A 20,002-nucleotide genomic window follows, 5' to 3' on the forward strand; every position below is an offset into this window, starting at 1 on the left:
TACTTTTGTAATTTATCATGTCTTTAATATACTGTTAACAAGACTTGACTAAGTTATCACTTTCTTTTACCACTTGACTATGATAAAACCATTTTAGACATTTTTTTTAATTGTTGTAAAATGTGTGTATATCAAAAAAGTTCAGGCTAAATATTTAAAAAGAAAAACGGAAAAGTATTACTTATTTTTATTCTGGCATTTGGGGAAAACAAAAGGTTTCAATGAAAGTTTTCTGTTTTCAATGGATTCATTGAAGCTATTTTCTCCTCAGTTTTTCTACAGGAAAATTTAGTTAATTAATTTTTTTTTAAATCATGCTTTGTTTAAAAATAGAAAAAGAAGGAGCCATTGTTCAGATGGATAAAGATTGTATTTATGTGTTGTTTTTCTTTTTTGCAGAGTTTCAAAATAGGCTCTGCATTGTGCTTACAAATTGTTCTGGCAACAAACTACGATGATTTTTTTTTAAGTCACAAGTTCAAACTTATTGAGATATACAGAGGTTGCATGAACTCTGGTTTGGATGTTTAATAGATATTCTATAGATACGCTCATAAATGTCTTGGAGTTCTTCCTGCTCTAGTTGCACACAGCTCAAGTGGTTGAAAATCAACAGACAATTGAATAATCAGCAGTTTTATATATTATGAACCTAAATAAATTCAAGATTGAACAATAAATCTAAGTATCACCTCTCACATTCATAATGTTCTTACTAATATGTAATAATCAGAGACAAAAAGAAAGTGAGGATCCAGAGTTACAGCTTGCAGATCAGTAATTAGAATATCTTTGTCATTTTGCATGAACAGAGTGCTAAAGTATTTCTGGTGAGATTATTTCCAGAATCATTCATTTTGATGCAAAAGAACGACTTGAAGCAATACTACAGAAAAAAACGTTCTCAATTTTTATTTCTCCAGGATTTCGCACACCAACAGCCACTCTTTGATACACTGACCATACTAATGTAGTTATCTTCTGCTGGACACTTTCATCTCACATCCAAACACAACTCAAACACGTTTTTATTTAACACATCAACAATCATGGCCTTCAACATTTTCCAGCACTGTAGGGAACTCCCCAGGACAGAAAGGGGGAGAGACAAACATCTTTCCCTCAGGAAACAGGATGTCCAGACTCAGGCTGGTGCCCATAGAAAATTTAAACCCCCCTAAACATAATAAAGCTTTTTCCAAAACACAATATGGGGCAATCGGAAGCTCTGAGGCCACCCAAAGCTCCTTCTCCCTTTTGATCATCGTCCCATCTTTGTCTTTCATATTACTGTAAAAGCAGATGTGCTGCCAATTTAAACAGGCTTTCATCAGACTCATTCACAAGAGAGAGATTGTGCTTTGATTAGAAAGAAAAAATGTATGTTTTGGATTATCTGTTGATCAAGCATAGCCAGGGCGTCTGGCCCTCGGATGGCATTCTTTGCATAATTCAACACCAAGAAAGAAACTTTTCTTTCTGTATCTGGGACAGTGAAGTAACAAATTGTCATCATTTGACATCTATTCAAGTACTTATCAAAGATCGGCATGAGATACAGTAAATCTAAAAATTGATTAATGATTCAAGTGCACAGCTGGCAGTATCACAAGCTTAGGGTGGAGGACTGCTCCCCCTTCCTCAAATTCTATATGCTCCTTTGTCCTATGGAGGAAAAATATCTGGCCTTTTATATCCTCCTTGCAGATTCATGGCTACTTTTGCCTGTGTGAATATTTGAATGTGACTGACAACAAGCAGATCTTAATCCACAGCCACAGGGATCTTGCCCCATGTGTTGTCTTAGCAGATCTGCTCAGGCTCTGCTTTCAGTGTTTAATAAGAACATTTCTTCTCTAAGAAGGAGAATGAATGGTAGTTTTGTTAGAGGATCTCCATTAGGTTAGGGCTTTGAGTTCTCCACATGATTATTATCAATACCTCACAAAAATTATTGCATTATCTATGCTTGCTTATTCTTGCAGGGTGGCAGGAGGGCAGGTTTTAATCTTCAGCAGTTATTGGGTGAGAAGCGGGATACATGCTGGACAGGTTGCTAATCCATCACAGGGAAAAAACACGGGACAAATTACCATACTTATACACTCTTCCCACAAAAAATGGTTAACTATCTGTACTTGTGTAGCGCTTTATCAAGTCCAAAGAACTCCAAAGCAATTCACACTGACATAAATGAGGCTGCCACGCTCCAATGCCAAGGTAGTCAGAAATTGAGACATCTAAGCCGTCTTTAGGCAAGACACTTCGCCTACCTCGCCTGCTGGTAGGCAAGGTAGTCGAAGTGTCTTGCCTAAAGACGGCAAAGAGAAATAGAGTGGGAGTAAAATAGTTTTTTAAAAAACATGTCTTTTATCCAACTGTTTGTTTTCCTCAAAAACTACATGCAGGACAAATGAAGCTTTGATCCAGATGGGACAGTCTGAAAGCATGAGTAAGACCCAGGAGTATGATCCAACAAAAGAGTCTCAGTCCTGCAGCCAAACCTACTATTCTATAAAATGCATGATTTCATCTCTTTTGAAACAACTTTTATGTATTCTCTACTGAGAAACACCCACCTGATTTCTGACCTCATCAGCCACAAATTGATGATTATAGTTTTTTGCTGCTTGTGCTATTTTATGACGAACCAGAGGCATCACCTGGATATTGGAACAATGTGGGAGATTTATATTGAAATATTAACCTATTTATGTTAAAATAGGTTGGTTTGTACCACTTGTATCACCAAACATTTACAATTTAAAATAACAAATTGAGACATCTAATTCACACAAATTCACACATCTATTTTAAGAACAGTTGTGCAAATTGAGGGTTTGAACACATAGTTCTTGGGGAAAAAATTATTAACTCCTAAATACAATAAATACTTTGCCACCATCATGTTAGCAGATACAATTTTGATACTTACCATGAAGGTTAAGAAAGATTAATTTTCCACTAAGTCTGCAAAATATTCTCTATGAAATGTTCTGCTTATAGTTTGGGCAATATTCAGACTTAAGTGTCTGCAAATGTTCAAAACTGCAACCAACCAAAGGAAACCAACAATTTTTTTAACACATCATGCACTTGAGTCACTTTCTGGAAGGCCAACATTGGTCATGGAGGTCCCTGATGTTGACATCTACTTGTGGGAGGGCCAGGAGTATCCAGGGAAACTGCAGGAAAAAACATGATGGGTGGTAAGAGAGGTTAGAGGGAAACAAGCAGAGCTGAGGTTCAGTTTGTTTGAGATTCCTGAGCTTAAAGCAGAGGTAATGCATTCCAATATTGAACTAACAAACCCTAAAAAACTCCCTAGGTCAATGTTTTTACAGCACATAAATATAGCATGAACTTGCCTGCTTTCAAAAACTTTCTTTTCATACTTGCTAGGTAAAAAAACAGAAATGCTTTCTGCTGTCAGGCATTTTGGAGTCAACTACTTATAAATCTAATTTCTTTAATTTCTCTGCAAATTTTAAGAACATTTGCCACAGGGCAGTTTGCTTCAGTGAGGCAACTTGCATTTACTAGTTTAGTCTTCTCTCTCTTGATTTGCTTTTCTTTCCATTGGTTTGAATTTTTGCACACAAATCTAAGAACAGTATGGAGAAGTATAAAGTAAGTTTCACCACAGTGTTTGAGGTATGTTTTGTGATTGCTAAATGTATGTTATTAATGTGGCTGAAGACTAATAATGAAGGCCATAAACCAATAGTTCTTTCTGATAGCAGCTTTTTGTTGTTTTATCACCATCTACATCTGCAAAATCACAAACATCACTTCAGGAACACTAGAAAGGGGCTCATGTAGTCTTTGTGTTTTGGGACAGTTCACTTAACCAAAGTTTCTTTCATTTTAACTAGAGGTTAAAAGTATTGTAATTCCTGCCCTTGCTTAGATTAATTGCAGCTTTTTGCTCCAATTTTCTGAGCTATACAGGATTAATATGAAACTGTTACTGATTTTTTTTTAAATTACAAATTTTATCCAGATGGCACAGCTTGCAGAATCTCAAAAAATCTGTCTCATTAAAGCTGTTTCTTGAAAATGTAAAAGGACATTTTTGTAGATTTGCATTTAGGTTGATCTAAAGAAAAATAACGCTTATAAGGAGGGATTTGACTCAGACTCACAAGCAACCACTTGTTGGACTTCTTTCCTAGAAGACTTTCTGGGGGATAAAATAATCAAGACTGGCACCCCACCAGGGTTAATCGGTTTCTTCCTTTTTTTCCTCTCATTGTTTAGAACAAAAACATGGGGCGGATATTTGTGTCACTCTGCTTCAAGTTTTCCTTTTCCTCCTTTTAATGAGATGTGAAAATTACCCAAATAAAACTGATGAGATGGGACCTACTGATGCAGTAGCTGCAAAATATTAAGCCTTTTAGAGCTGAAACAACCATGAGCTCAGTGCAGCTGACAAAGATTTTCTTAACATGTGGATTCCTGTAGTGTTCATCAAAATTGTCAGCCCACTGCCATAGAATATGTAATATTAGGTCAGGGAGGTAACAGATGTAACAAGGAAATGTGGACATATCCTAACTCTACAAATACTTCCAGGTCATTCTAGGGAAGGGACATAAACTCAAAGGCCACTTCACAGTATTTGGACACATGGAAGCACTTCAAGGCATTCAAGCATCTAAATGTTATAAACACAACTTGTAAAGGTTTGAACTGAGCATCTGAATGGATAAGAAAGAGTTTTCAGGTCTTCCATGGTTAATGACGGATGATGGGATTGTTTTTTTTTTGTTTGTTTTGAAAAACAATACAAAATCTTTGAAACACGCAACAGTTCAAAAGAGAAAAAGACATTACATAGATAAAAAAAAAAAAACATTGAAACAGATGGAAAACTTGGACAGAGACAAATTGGTAAGTCATTTGCTGCTTCAGTAAGTCTCAATTCCATGTACCTTATTTTGATGGTAAAGTCAGGATTTGATATAAATTATTTTGAAATTTGGTTTACTGCATCCAGTGAAATAAGAGGGTTTTTCATACATTGAACTTTCTTTATGGAAGGAAGTCTTTATTTCAAGGCCAACACTGCCATTCTAGATAGTTTTTCTTGATAAAAATGTAAATGACTGTTTAATTTTCCTTAGTTTGCAGTCTGTAATCTGTGCCTTTACTTTCTGCCAACCAGGATAATAAACCTTGGTTCAACAGAAAACCTTTTTGCAGCCTCACACGTTTCCATAGAGTGCATTAAATACTGGTGGCATTTATTCAAGCATGTTAGACACACACACACACACACACACCCACGCACACACACACACACACACACATCTCTCACAAGTACTTTGTTTAGACTTCCATCCATTTTTCAATCATTTCTAACTTAGCCTAACACTAAACCTAACCATTACCAGTACATGGCTGACCCTAAATCTAATCTAAACTCACTGCACACCTTCGTTTTAAACCTAACCCAAAAACAGCACTTCTTCTTATGGGTTCCAGGTTTTGGACCTCATAAGGAGCAGTCAGTTCTCACAATGTTGTATGTGTTACAATATAGCAAATACAAGGCCACTCACATGCAGTTTAATTCCACACACACGGTTTATTTCTACACACAATGGGTTTATTCAGATGGATTTGAATTGAACTCTTATACTTGAACACACAACCTGATTATTGTTCATCGTAACAGAATATAACATCAGAGCCCACATTTTTCCACACTTTGCCTTCAAGTTTCTGTAAAATCATTATATGGTTATCACAACCATAAGTACAGTACATTAACTTAAACATTTCCAGAACATGGATCTTTTGTCCACCCATGTAGGTTCTCATCTAAGCTGGCCCGGTGACCCACTTCCTGCCTCGATCAGAGTTTACAGTGTTTCTCTGCATTGCTGGATTTAGACGCACTTATTTAAATCTACAGAGCTCACAAGCAAGATGATTTTAGCCTGCTTCTTAATCTCTGAGTTCTTGACCTCCACAAGGGCTCAAAGTGGGAGATCAATCAATCAATCAATCAATCAATCAAACTTTATTTGTATAGCACATTTCAGCATCAAGGCATTTCAAAGTGCTTTACATCAAATCAAACACAAAGATACAATGCAACATAGAATCAACAATAAAAACACAACATAGTCAGATTCCGCTAAACACTACAGTGTAGGTTTGTTGTCTGGTGAACATGTGGTGATATTTCAAATGTCTGGAGCTTCCTAACAGAAATGGTTTCATATGTCAGAAATACTATTACTTTTAAAAAATCACACCGTCAATGACCATCTGAACATTAATTATAGCATTGGTATAAGTGTGAAAGATTTAAAAATTATGCCATCAGTAGAAGCGGAATGTATATTTTCTATTTATTTCTATTGACATGGCTTTTTAGTCAAATGTTTACCTGTCTTAGCAATGAAACCACTTCCAGTTAACTCACAAGCAAGATGATTTTAGCCTGCTTGTTAATCTCTGAGTTCTTGACCTCCACAAGGGCTCATAGTGGGAGATGTCACCTTGTTTCGCCTCCTTCAACATTCTTATTTTATTCATAGTTGGTGGTTTGCTTCCCCAGTACAAATTTATACACATATTTAAATTCAGTTACAGACTCAGAACTGTTTGCCTTGTTAGTGTTGCTTTATTGCCCATGTTAGCGATTACAACAATTTGCATATTATTGTTGTAATCATTGCTGTTGTTGTAATCATATGCATCATTTGGCTCCGAGCTCTTGACCCTAATGCTGATTTACCACTGTTTCGTCATAGGGACATTTTTGACAGATACTGACCACTGCACACCAGAAAAGTTCCACAAGAGCAACAGCTTGAGAGATGCTCAGACTCAGTCACTGAGTCATTATAACACTTGTACATTGACAGTCTGACTTTCAGGGAATTTTTTTTTTTATTCATTTCAACTATGGGGTCATTTGTGTTTAGGATGTTGTTCTTTTCCTCTTGATTCACAGCTTATGAATTGTTGAAAACATTATTCTCTATAACCTTGATAATGTTGATTGAACATTTTTACCCAGTGTTGTTATCCAGACCTGATATGCTCCAAAACTCATTAGTTCAGTGATAGTCTCTTTCAGTCTTAAGAGTACCTATTGAAAGTTCAATATGCCTTCATGAAGCTAACATTCTTTCTTATAGTGGACTTTTAATAGTTCACTCATTAACAATGCATTTGGTTTATATTCAGTACTGAAGACATGATGACTAATTAAAAGAGCTGATCATTTCAAACCTTTAATAGAATGGCATACAGTACAGTAAGATCTCTTAGGCAGAATACAATAGACATTTTTTTTTGTTGTTGCTTTTTTTCGCAGAGGCATTTACAATACTTCCTTTTCTTATTGGTGTTTAGCTGAGTTAAAATAAAAATACATCAAAAACCATAAGTCCTGAAAGCAATACTGCAAAGGTAAGCAATATCGAATACATCTGAGGAACAGGTATTTAAAGTTGACAAAAAATAAAAAATATAACCTTATAATGGCTGCTTTCAGTTTGAACCAGCTGCAGTTTTGCACAGCACAGTGTATTATTACTACATATTCTTCATCATCCGTATCTATTACCTACACACCCGTCCCTTCATACCTTGCTCTCTCCCCAAAGTCCACCTTTCCCTTCGCTTTTCCGCAGCCTGACATCTCCCAGCATTCCTGACGTTCACCACACAGAGTTCCTTTGTGTCAGAGCATCAAGGAGGGAGCACAAGGTCCAGCCTCTTTCTATGTCCTGCTGCTGGAGCTCACCTTAGGACACCAGAGAGTACTGTGCAACCTTTTTACAAACACATATGCACATTTTCTGCCTTCATTTCTTCCCTCCCCAGCTGTTCATTCATTCCAACCTCTGTTCATTTTTTCTTTGCCCTCACCACCATTGCTTTTGGAAACTGGCCACCAAAAACAGTTTTTACCTTCTTTTTTTAAACCTGTGTTTATGACTAAACAAGACCAATAAAAAGACTATTGATGAGACTCTGAGGTTGCCAAGCAGGAGTTCTAGAAAGAGCAGAGGAGGAGGATGGATTAAAGGAAACAGGAATGAGGAGACTCTGTCCTGCATAAAATACCTGAGCTGCCAGAGTACAGACCTCCACCCTGTTCCTTTACTCTGGTCTCTAGCCAGTAGGAAAGAACCCACACTGCTTTCCGAAAGTTCGGATTTTAGACCTGAAAATCTGATCATGTTTGATCAGTTTTTACGTATCACCAGCAAAAAACACAAAAGGGCAACATGTTTTTCCAAAAGGTTTACTTAATATTCAGTGAAAACAACCCTTTTCACTGAATATTTTTCCAGTCTTTTTCCCGATGATAAGCTGGTGACACTTTGAAAGTGTACCTTGTTTCTACAGACTATTTTACAGATAACATGAACACAATGGTTGTAATTTAAAGTAGACATGCTTTTAAATTGTCTTCAAGATGATTTTCTAGCTATTATCACATAATACACTGAGTGTCTGTGCACATGTTCAGCAGTGAAAGTTAGAAGTGACCTATTTCATTGCTCTCTGGGTTAATGAGTTCAGCTGGACCCATTTGTGACACGTGTGCCTCCCAACCATAATTCTGTAAGAATCTGAAGGCCCAAAAGGGAGAAGAGTTTGAATAGAAATGTTGCCATTCACAGCAAAACTTATCGTCAGTTTACACCTTTAAAGAGAAACACTGATGTGTATTTCTCTGCACATTGCATTGTTAACGGACTTCTGCGGATAATTGCACTGCAGAATAAATGACTCATGACCGTGAAAAAAAAAAACGACAAAAAAAAAAAAAAAAACTGGTATCCACAACATCTTATATTGCACATGCCCACTTTGTACACTCAGTCTGAGTCTCAGAGCTCAGCATTCCTTGGAGGCTTAGGTCCCGGCTGAAAAGAATGAGTAGTCACACAGAGGGATCTCCTCACGAGATGGAGAGCCATGTGGCCTGCTTTCAGCCAGATTACAGAGTCAGCCAGAGCACTGATCATGACCTGTAGACTGGATGGATTGAGCTGAAAGAGAAATAAGCTGGCACCACTTCTCAAAACAAGCAGATTGGGGAGCAGAGTTAAACTATGTTATTGTTAATTTGTGCTGTGTAATCATTGGTGTATTTTTGTTTTTCAGCACCAGAAACTAAAAGAAGCCTCTATTACTTTGAAAATACATCTTGGTCAGATTTGCAGCAGCCTTGTATTAAAACATAAAATTATGCCTGCAAAACAAGCAAGCAACAAAAAACATGCAGCAGTCTAAAACATTTTTTTTATTATTGTTCTTTTGTTTGAGTTAAGATCTATGAGGCAATTTCATGATGTTTCAGTGCTAATTAAGCATTATCATCAGCAATATAAACATATTAAGCCATCCATCAGTTGTTTGTACTCACTAAGTCCTTGTCTGGACCAGTTGGGTGGGAACAAGGGGCAGGAGACCCTGAGTAGTTAAAACTCAGACAAACTGTCAATCTTAAATTAAAAATCTTCAGCTTCAAAGATAAAGAAGATCCAAAAATTACAAATCTTCTTTTTACATTATAAATATTTTCATTTGACAAACTGTAATAAGTCAAAAGGTCAGATTTGCACATGTCCTGTCTAACAAGACCAGTTTGTCACCCTAACTCTTTTTGCTGCTTCACAGTGGCTGCTGCTGCTGACTGGACTGCAAACCAACCAGGTCTGTCTTGTGCTCACCTGGATGATCATCTCCGTTTTCTTAAATATCCAAACTTTGATATGTGACTGGATGGATTGACTGGAATTTGTTGCAGTAGTTTGCCTGTGTGTCTTTCATTCAGTGGTGGAATAGTTGTTTGTTTGGGAGAATGCACTTGATAGGAGATTATTACTGATTATACCACTCAGAAGATGTTTAGGGTAAGATGTAGGATCGGACTTTGTATCACCACCAAATATAATGTTAAAAGAGGAATGAATCACTGGAGCCATTTAATAAGGTCATATGCGTAATGGGACTGATGTGAAAGAGGACACAGGTCCAAGCAAAGAGCTGAGAAATTCATTTGGGTGTGAGGAATGTTAGTGTTTGGGTATGGTCTGGTGTCTTGTATGTGTGAGTGTATAACGGAGTCTTTCCCTGACTCTATGACTAAGCATATATTTGTGTGTGAGTGTGTGTGAGAGAGAGAGCATGATGTTGAGTGGGCTGGGGTCAGGAGTGCACCATTGTGACAGCAGAGGCTTATATTGATTCAGCTGGAGCAAGTTGGCTGGGGCAAGTTTGTGTTCAGAGGACATAACTCTCTACAAGTGTCAATGTTGGGCAAACACACTGCAAGACCCAAATGGTTATTAGTGTGAAGTTTTCATAAGTTTTATTCACCACCTAAATGGGCAATGGGGAAACCAGGAGGAACAACCAAAGAAGTTTGGGTTGTTCCTCCTGGTTTTCCATCTGGTAGTAATCATTACCAGAGAATCATCTGGCAATGACTACTACTACAGACCCATTTGATAAATTAGAATATTATTAAAAGGCCCATTTATTTAATTTACTATCACTAAGTGAAACACATGGAATGGATTCATTACATACAGATGGATGTTTGAAAGCCTTTATTTCAGCTCATTTTAATAATTTTTCTGCCTACAGTTAATGAAAATATATTTAAATTTGAATATTACATCAGAGGAATTAAAAATGAGAGCCTCATTGGTACGCACATTCTTATGTATTGGATATGACTGTAAAATAAAAAAAGCTGTAGCTGGTCGTCCTGTTGTCACATCACTCTACATACCTCAGATTTGTACACATAGCTTGACTATTTGAGTAAAAGTATAAGGAGAAGATGTAACTTAAGATAGAATAAACTTTTGAAATTTTTGGACTGACAAATAATTCTCAATATGTTCACATATTGATATCTATTTTTTTTTTCTCATCGCTCAGAAAGAAGTTATTCAATTTCTGGAAAACTGCCAAAAACATCATAAAACAAATGATTTTGGACTGTCTATCCTACCTGTTATATGTCATGTTTGGGACATTATCAGAATAGAATAGAAAACCGTCATTCACCAGAAGGAAATTTGTCTTTGACAGGGCTCTATGTCTACATATAAAATAGTCAAATAACACATATTCATGTTTCACATGCAGGATTTTAATTTTAACATTGACAATCACTGTTTGTACAGATGCTGCAAAATAATCTGTCAGTCTAATGCAGTTTTCCTCAAAATGATCACTCCTGCTATTATTTGCAACTACTTTAACCACTGTGTGACCTTTAACAATGTTACAGAGCTGACCTGCAAACATCACAGACTTTTGTCTTTTGAGTGTTTTTTTCCATGTGTTGATTGCTTTTTCTTTTGTTATTTTTTTCTTTTCTTTTTTCAGACCTGCAGCAGCACTGCAGCTGTGCAGACAGCAGCAGACTGCAGAGCGCCTCAGCTGAACTTATTTTAAGAGAATGAGGCTAGATGAATGCCAAGATGAGTTGCGGTGGTGAGAAACTTCAAAGCTTTTTATGAGGAATGACAGCACTGAGTGCCCAGCTTTAAGAAGTTGAAAGATCAGATTTAGAAGGATTTTTGTTGTTTTTATTTATGACTGAGTACAGCAAGTCAAGTGCAACAAAATTTAAGATATACATCAAAAGAAAAAAAATAGATATTCTGTTTTAAATTAACGTTTACCTTTTTTCTCTCACACTTGAGACATAGGAAAACAGTTTTTTCTCCCCAGAACTTAAGCACACCACTCACTGTGTCTTTGTTTTACAAAGCAGAACTGTCCCTCTTTTCCCTTTTTCTGATCTGCTTCTTTTGACAACCTCTGTGTAAAACTCCTTAGAGAATCGAAGCTGGCCTGGATGGCTATTATGCCAAGAGTTTATCTATTTTCCATAACACCTGTCATTTTTTACTCTTTCTCTTCTCTCTCTTTCCTCTTGGATGTATGCGACTCACATGATTCATTGTTTTTGGCCAAGCATTGCTGCTGAGTAGTTTCCATTTTCACAAACACATTTTTGCCATGAAATGATGCAACTCTACTGTGGCTCTCCAAACTTTTTACAACAAAAACTTATTAATGACTCTGAGGATCCCCTAAATATTTGTCACATCACACTTTTTGATGCATGAGTTTGTGAAGTGCTGCATCAAAAGTTTATACTGTACTAAGGCTTTTGTAGCTCAGAGAACGGTTTTAAACCAGGGCTCTCAAACCCCGGTCCTCGAGGGCCGCTGTCCTGCAACTTTTAGATGTGCCTCTGCTGCACCACACCTGAATAGAATAATTAGATCATTAGCAAGAATCTGGAGAACTGATCTACACAAGGAGGAGATAATTAAACCATTTCATTCCAGTGTTTTGTACCTGTGGCACATCTAAAAACTGCAGGACAGTGGCCCTCGAGGACTGGAGTTTGAGACCCCTGTTTTAAACAGTGATGAAATGTCTTCTTGCTCAGATTAATATGGTTTGTTTAGTATTTAAAATGATTTGAAAAGCCCCATTTTTACTTGAGGGGAGAAACTTGACGAGAGTTCCCCTGAATCTGGAAGAAAAAAAAAGTCCCAAACAAATTCTTTTAAACTTCTACAAATACAGCACATAAGTGAAGGTCAGTAATGTGGAAAAGTAGTTAAGGATTCACTTTTGAAAGGCAGTTTTCATTGTTTTTATCCATTTGATTTCAAAGTGGTGTTCAGGCTCAGTGAAAAGTTGTGACTAACTTCCTAGATCATAACTCAAAAAGTTTCAGTCATCATTCAAACTCAAATATCTCATTTCTCAGTAGGATTATTTTCCTGATTTGCTGGCTAGCATTAATTATATTTTCTTGAGCTTTGAACAGTTGCAATATTAAGGAAAAAAGACATCCCTCTTTAATTTTAATGGCATGAATCATGACATCTCTAACATAAGATGCTTTATTTTAAGCACACCAGAACTGAAGTGAAAAATATCCATCTTGAAAGACATTCCTAAGTTGTTTTTCTCAGGAGATTTATTTCAAAAAGTATTACCTCAAGGATAGATTGTTGACTGAAAGGAAAATGTTGGCTAGTGGGTAGTTTACAGCAGTGTTTCCCAATTCCAGTCCTCGGGGCCCCCCTGCCTGCATGTTTTAGGTGTTTCCCTTCTGCCACACACCTGGATTGAATCTTTGGGTGATTAACTGGCTCCTGCAGTACTTGGTGACTGCAGAAGATGTCATGCAATCATTTGAATCAGCTGTTCTGGTATAGAGGCACATCTAAAACATACAGAGCAGGGGGCCCCGAGGACTGAAATTGGGAAACACTGGTTTACAGTATAGCTAAGTGCCAACTCTTCAACTGTTGGGAATCTCAAGAGGACAAGGAAAACAGATGAAAGCATTTGGCGTAGCAATTTGACCAAGAAACATTCTTTCTTTAGCACACCAAGCCAGTAAATCTGCAGGAAACGTAAAAAACAGTAATCAATACACAATATAGATTATATGCGTATAAATTAATTTGATGACTTCCACAAACAAAAATAAATCACATTTTATTTTATAAAATGTTATTGCATAAGTCTTCCCATTTATCTTAAAGTTATTATGTCACTATGGAGACATGCAAAATGTTTTTGAGCGTGGAAGGTATTTTGATAGTTTATTAAGATCTCATAGAAAATCTCACAGCCCTGCAAGAAGTTGAACCCAACAGGAATTTAGGAACACTGATCACTCTGATGGACAAAGCAGACAGATGCAAGAGAAAGGAAGAAAAAAACAGAAAAAAGATCCCTTAACAAAATAGAAGCAGAGTTACAGACGTAAATATAAAAACGTTATACTTTATATTTCAATTAAACTGTACTTTCCTCACAAAATTAAGAGATTTTCAGTTTTTGACAGCTGAGTGGAAAACATACAAATATGTGGAACAAATAAAGTAAGTATGTCATACTTTTTACCTTGTTAAATTTTCTCTGCTAAAATACTCAGATTACTGCAAGAGTTCAGGGAAATATGCAAAGCAGTTCAGTTATGTCTCTGAATCCAAACTGCTCATGAATTTTCCACTTCTCCTTCCTCCCTCTCCTTATTCCTCATCATCATTGCCCCTCTCTCTCTCCGGCTCTCACTGAGCACTCTCAAAACACATGCTTCCACCAGTAAACTCTTCCAGAGATTTGGACTATTCCACACTCTCCCCACTCTTAACCACTTCAAGAGGTTTCCACTGATTGTGCCACAGCTTTTTCTTATTTTTTCATCAGTTTTGACTCTTCCCAACTGTTCTGGCTTTCACTATAAAAACATTTCTTCACACCTTTATATCTATTATTTTAAAAACCTTCATCCTATTTTGTTTTCTTTTCTTGAAGCAGTCAGTTTTAATGAAAGAGTCAAGCTAACAGGTTTTCAGATCATTAGAGATCATTCAAATCCAAAAAGAGAAAATATTCAATAAGTGTGGCTTGTAGGGATAACATTTGAGCTAAAAAAGTAACTAATTACTAATTACGTGCTTGAGCAAGGCTTCAGTAAGAGGATAGTATATAATGTTGAGTTTTCATCGATATAAGAAAAACTTACATGATCTTACTACAACGTCAATTTGAGAAAAGGGCTCATATTCTGAAGTTTTTCAAAATATGCATAATAGTTGAATTTATATCCTCCTGCTATTATAAAGTTTTGATTTTCTTAAGAGTTTAGATTTTAATTGGCCAGTGTGGGGATTGAACCCATGACCTTGACATTGTACACACTTCTCTCTTACCAGCTGTGCTAACTGGTCGTCCATATTGTTGAATTGTCATCCATATTAAAAAAACCTACATTATCTTGACAATAGCAGTGATATTCTAATATCTTTCAAAATCAATATGCATAATTTGTTTAATTTAAAGCTTTCTGCTATTTTGAAGTGTTTATTTTCTGAAGACCTTATGTTTTAATTGGATAGTATGGGGAATGGACCCTATTAGCGCCACACTCTGACCAGCTGAGCTAACCGGTCACACGCAATGTTGTTTTGCATCGATGTAAAAAAAAATCTTACATTATCTTACCCTGAAGATTTGAGATAAGAGCTCATATTCAAATTTGTTTCATAATCAATATGCGTTATGGTTTAATTTAAAGCCTTCTGCTATTTTTAAATGAGGATAATCCTTTTCTAGGTTAAATGATTAAAACATATGTAAACTCAAAAATTGTAATTGTAATTCAAACAATCCTTCACTGAGCCTTTAAACCTTTCTTACTTTTGTATGGAGATTTAAAATCAAAACGTATGGTTGCCTACAGGTGCAAACTTGCAGCAAATGGCAAAATGAGCAGCAAATAGGACACGTCAAAACAAGCTGAAAACTTATGTGAAAAGCAAAAAAAACAAATGAAACAGAAAAGTGCTTCAAACAAAACAAATTGAGAACACACCCAGAATTTATCAGCAGACGATCATAAGGAGATCAATTTTTTGTGACTTTGGATCATAGAAATTAGTTTTCTGATTTTCATCAAATATTTTGTGGTATTGCAGATAAGATAAAGAACATTTATAAGCACTCCACTCCAGCCACATTTCAAAACTGCTGAAATATTTCCTTAAGCTATGTTCACAGTTTGATGTCAGCTGCTGCTAATTCAAATAGAGATGGATTTGTGTGAGACAGACAGCGGCCTCTGTAAACATGGGTGTTCTGTGTTGTTGACAAATGAGCTCTAAGACAGACAGAGGACTGTCTCTGAGTCTGAATCATGACCTGAGTGATCCATTAAAACAAACAAACTAAAACAAACAAACAAGAAAGAGAAAATGTGATACAGAGATCCCACGGCTCCCAAGGTGTTGATGTATTATATAGTGTTGCTTTTGCAATGAAAAACAAACATTTAAGCCAATAGAAGCAGGATATTACTCCAACATTTAAGTGAAAGTTTGCAACTAGGGGCAGCTGTTTCTTTCTCAGAGATGTAAAATCTCTCATTTATAAATATGGAGAAGTATAACTGCTATTAAAAATCCAAACAGATTAAACAGGAAAATACCAATTGTACGTGAAACAAACAATTAAGCTTAGAAAACATGCTTAACATTTTTAGTTAATTATTTTCACAGTGATGTTAGAAATTAATAGACCACACTGTGTTTTGCTGATACCGTTTATTTGGTCAGGGTGGAAACACATTTGTCTACAAGTTCCCAGCCCCTTTTCAAGTCCCATTCATAAACACTCAAGTTTATGTGACAAGACTCCAGATTTTATTGGCCTTAATTAAAAACTGGTGGAGAAAAATATACCAACTTGTTTATATCTTGTGATTCTCTGCTCTATTTCTTTGATCACTATATGTCTTTGAAATACAACAACAGCAAAAAAAAATCTACTCAGTCTCTTTGCCCCAGGTTAAGTTGCTGGAGAGCCTTTTACTCCTTTTGACTTTTATATTTCTTGTTTTAATTAATTTGTGGCCTAAAATAAAAACCTGATGCTCAACTCTAAGTTATTACAATGCATTTTAGATTTTTGGGACTATAAAATGTAATTAAATCCATATTAACCTTATATTTGAAAATTATAATGTAACAAGGAAGAGAGTTAGTTCTGGATGTGCCCTTGTGGAAAGAACCAGGCTATTGGAAGTAATGTTATTGTGCCTAAAGGTCGTCTTTCAGTGCCAACCCAGCTGGTGATGTCATGGCTTTTGTTATTTCTGCAGCAGTCTCACATGGCTTCAGTTAAACCTCTCTGTGCCTGCGGATCTCATCCTTGGTATCCCACCTTCTCCCCTTTTTCAGTTGTCTTTTCCCTCCCTTCCTTCTGCATTCCAGCTTTCCCACCCACCTTACCTCTTACTCTCTCACATTTTTTAAAATTCTGCACCTCCCTTCTCTGTCTTGCTCCCTTTCTCTGCTTTTCTTTTACCCAAACTTTGGATTGTCTTTCCAGACAGAATTCATTCATAAACAGCTGCAAATCTTCTCTATTCTCATGCTTTTCTGTCTCCTCAGACCAGCTTAGAATTGCTTTTTAATGTTTTATTTTGGTGGGGTTTTTTTCCCTTCCAAGCAAAGGCTCCCCGGTCTCTGGCTCTGTTGCTCACTCACAATATCCCTCATGCCATGTGTTTTCTTTTCTCATCCACACTGAAAAATCTGTGCCCTTAATGCATCACTTTGAAGCACACACATCTGTTAGCATAGACTCTTCAAAATGTCAAAATATAGTTTTCATACAGAGCTGCCAATTACTAAAATCAATTCCTGTAAAAATGTGTACAATTATTTTTAAAACATTATCCTGTGTTGGGATTTTAAATTAAAATTTCAACTGAAGTACATTTATTCTATGTGGGAAATAAATCTCTAGTTATAAAATAATAGTTTTTAATAAAATCCTTCTGCAGTTTCTGCAAAATACACTTTTTAACTAATTATGCTGAAAATTGAGAGAGCAACTAAAACTTGTAACTAGTGATTTGCCATTACATAAATATATTTACCTTTGGCACCCTTGCAATTCCAACCAAAGCAGAAGTGTGTCGATCTTTATAAATCTGGAAAATGCCAGCACAAAAGCATTTTGGCTACTCTTGTTTATATCCACTGTCAAAGCAAATATTTTAAAAGTATAAAGCAAACAAGATTAGACCAGTGACATAAAAAACTGACACCTAGGAACAAACACAGCCAGCGTCTCTACAAAAAATCCATCAAAGAAAGAGTTGTCAAACTTTTTTACTTATGATCTACAAAATTAAGAAGAAGAAGCTGAGTTAAAAAAATTTTCATCCAAAGCCAACAGTAGTAACAAGGACAATAATACTACATTTGCAAGTATTATGTTGACCAATATTTTGTTTTATCTGAATGCTGGTGGTGTTTTTATCTTGTGTACCATTTGTGGCATAAGCGTTTCATTATTATCATTATGTTATTTTGTTACATATGTAACAACATCTCACCTGTTCAAACCTTAAAATTGTAAAATAACATCTACAGTTTAAAATATTGTCAATATTCTGTCAATATTGGATGGAGAGTGCCACAATAGAGAACAGCTTATACCCAGTCAGTCTACAACAAACCAAAACTCTACTCGTCTTTTTCTGCCTCTACGCTATGAATAGATAATTGTCAGTTTAGTAAAATTTTGCCTTTATTCTCAGTGCTACAAAGATCCAACCACAAGCTCTCAAAAGTAATACAGCTATATTATTCCTCCCACAAGACTTATAGCCTGAGATTAAACGTTTGTGCTCAATAATCTGCCAAAACACGACTAGAATTACACAAAATTACAAGTTTTACAAATTCAAGTCAATTCATAGAAAAGGCAAAATATGATTTATTTCAAGACTGAAATAAAACGGCTCAGTTTAACTTTTTATGAATTTGGTATAAATTTAAGTCTTTTATCTTCCAGTGATCCACTTGCTCAATACTCATTTCATGTAAATCAATTATCAAGCTCACTGAGTTACAAAGCTTTTCAGGTGATAACCTGCATTCTAATTTGGACCCCTCAGCATCAGCCCCATTGCATTCTCAGGAGACACCAGCTGCTCCTGGCTCCAATAGAGTGTGGTGGGTCAAACGTCAAAGCTCAAAGGTTGCAACCTGTAAAAAGCTGAGGTCTCTTGATGATGCAACTAAATTGTCATCTGCTACTCACAAATGGCTTTTGGTGGAATCTTAGTGTCGGATGGGACAGGTGAAAGCCTGAACAGGTCAGACTGCAGGGCCCATCCATGGGTCTGATGGGAAAATCTGGGCTGTTCCAGAAGGCCATCCGCTATTCTCAGAGGAAGGAATCCAGAAATTGAGCATGTGAAGGAGTCAGATGTTTCTGCTATTATAATTAAAACTGAAAATAAAAAGAATTTCTCTAATGAATTATTTCTGTATCAGTGCAGTGTGGCATGGAGGGTATCAGTGCGTTGCTCTGTTAAGGCAGCAACGTTCAACTGAACTTCAATGTTGGGACTGGTGTCTCTGATCTTCTTCTGGATAACAATCCAAAGTTTCTCCAGGAGGTTTAAGTTATTAAAATAAACTATGGTCTATTTTAATTACCATAGTCATTAAAACAGCTGTTGGTACTTTTGTCAGTAGAGTACAGGCCCTGTTTGTAAATGAAATGATTATCTCCATGAGGCTTGTCAGAAAATGCAAACCTTCCTGAACTGTGCTAACTTTAAACTGGATAAAACACAATTGACACATGCAGATGTCTTACTTGCAATGTGATTGTCGCACTGGACCTTAAGCAAGTTGGATTGTGTTTTCCCTCAGAATTGGGAACCTTGATTCCCCAATGAAATTGAAAATATACTGTACATCTGAAAAGATTATTGTGGGTCTAATTACATTGAACACTATGTACTTTCAATCCTTTTTTTCAGTTAAGGCTTCTGAGGTTCATGACACAAATACATTTGTACCCCATTTCTAGGATACTTCTGTAACTTCAGAGTCTCCCACATCCTCTTGAATGCACTTTACTGCATAATCATTTCATCACTGCTCTTGTCTACTTGCTTGTACACCATTTTCGGTCACTTTTTTCCTTCCACTTAACTTTCCAATGATAAGCTAGAATACACCTCTATGGGAGGACTCTGACAGTTAGAAATAAGCTTTTGTGGCTTGATCATATGTGGTATTCAAAATTACTAAATATACTAAAATTTGGGTTTGTGATTGTATTTATTTATTTATCTATAATAATTTTTTTTGTTTGTTTTTTAATTTTATTTTTAAGAGGTCCACGTGTATTGGGGTTTTGAGTGTGAGCGCTAACATTACAACAGAGTGATACTTTTCAGAGCAAAATGCTTTTTGTGATAGGTTTACAGTAGGCTTCATGTGCAAAACTTTAGTTACAGGCTAGGCACCTGTATCACTAAATGTCAAAGAAGTGCCGTTATTTACAAGAACCAAACCACGCTGGCATTCTCCCGATGAGTAAGGTGAAGGTGAGACTGGATTCAAACAGGTTTTCTGTGATGATTTTAAAAAGT

This window comes from Gambusia affinis, linkage group LG07 (genome assembly GCF_019740435.1).
Source record: "Gambusia affinis linkage group LG07, SWU_Gaff_1.0, whole genome shotgun sequence".
In the NCBI taxonomy this organism is placed as follows: Eukaryota; Metazoa; Chordata; class Actinopteri; order Cyprinodontiformes; family Poeciliidae; genus Gambusia; species Gambusia affinis.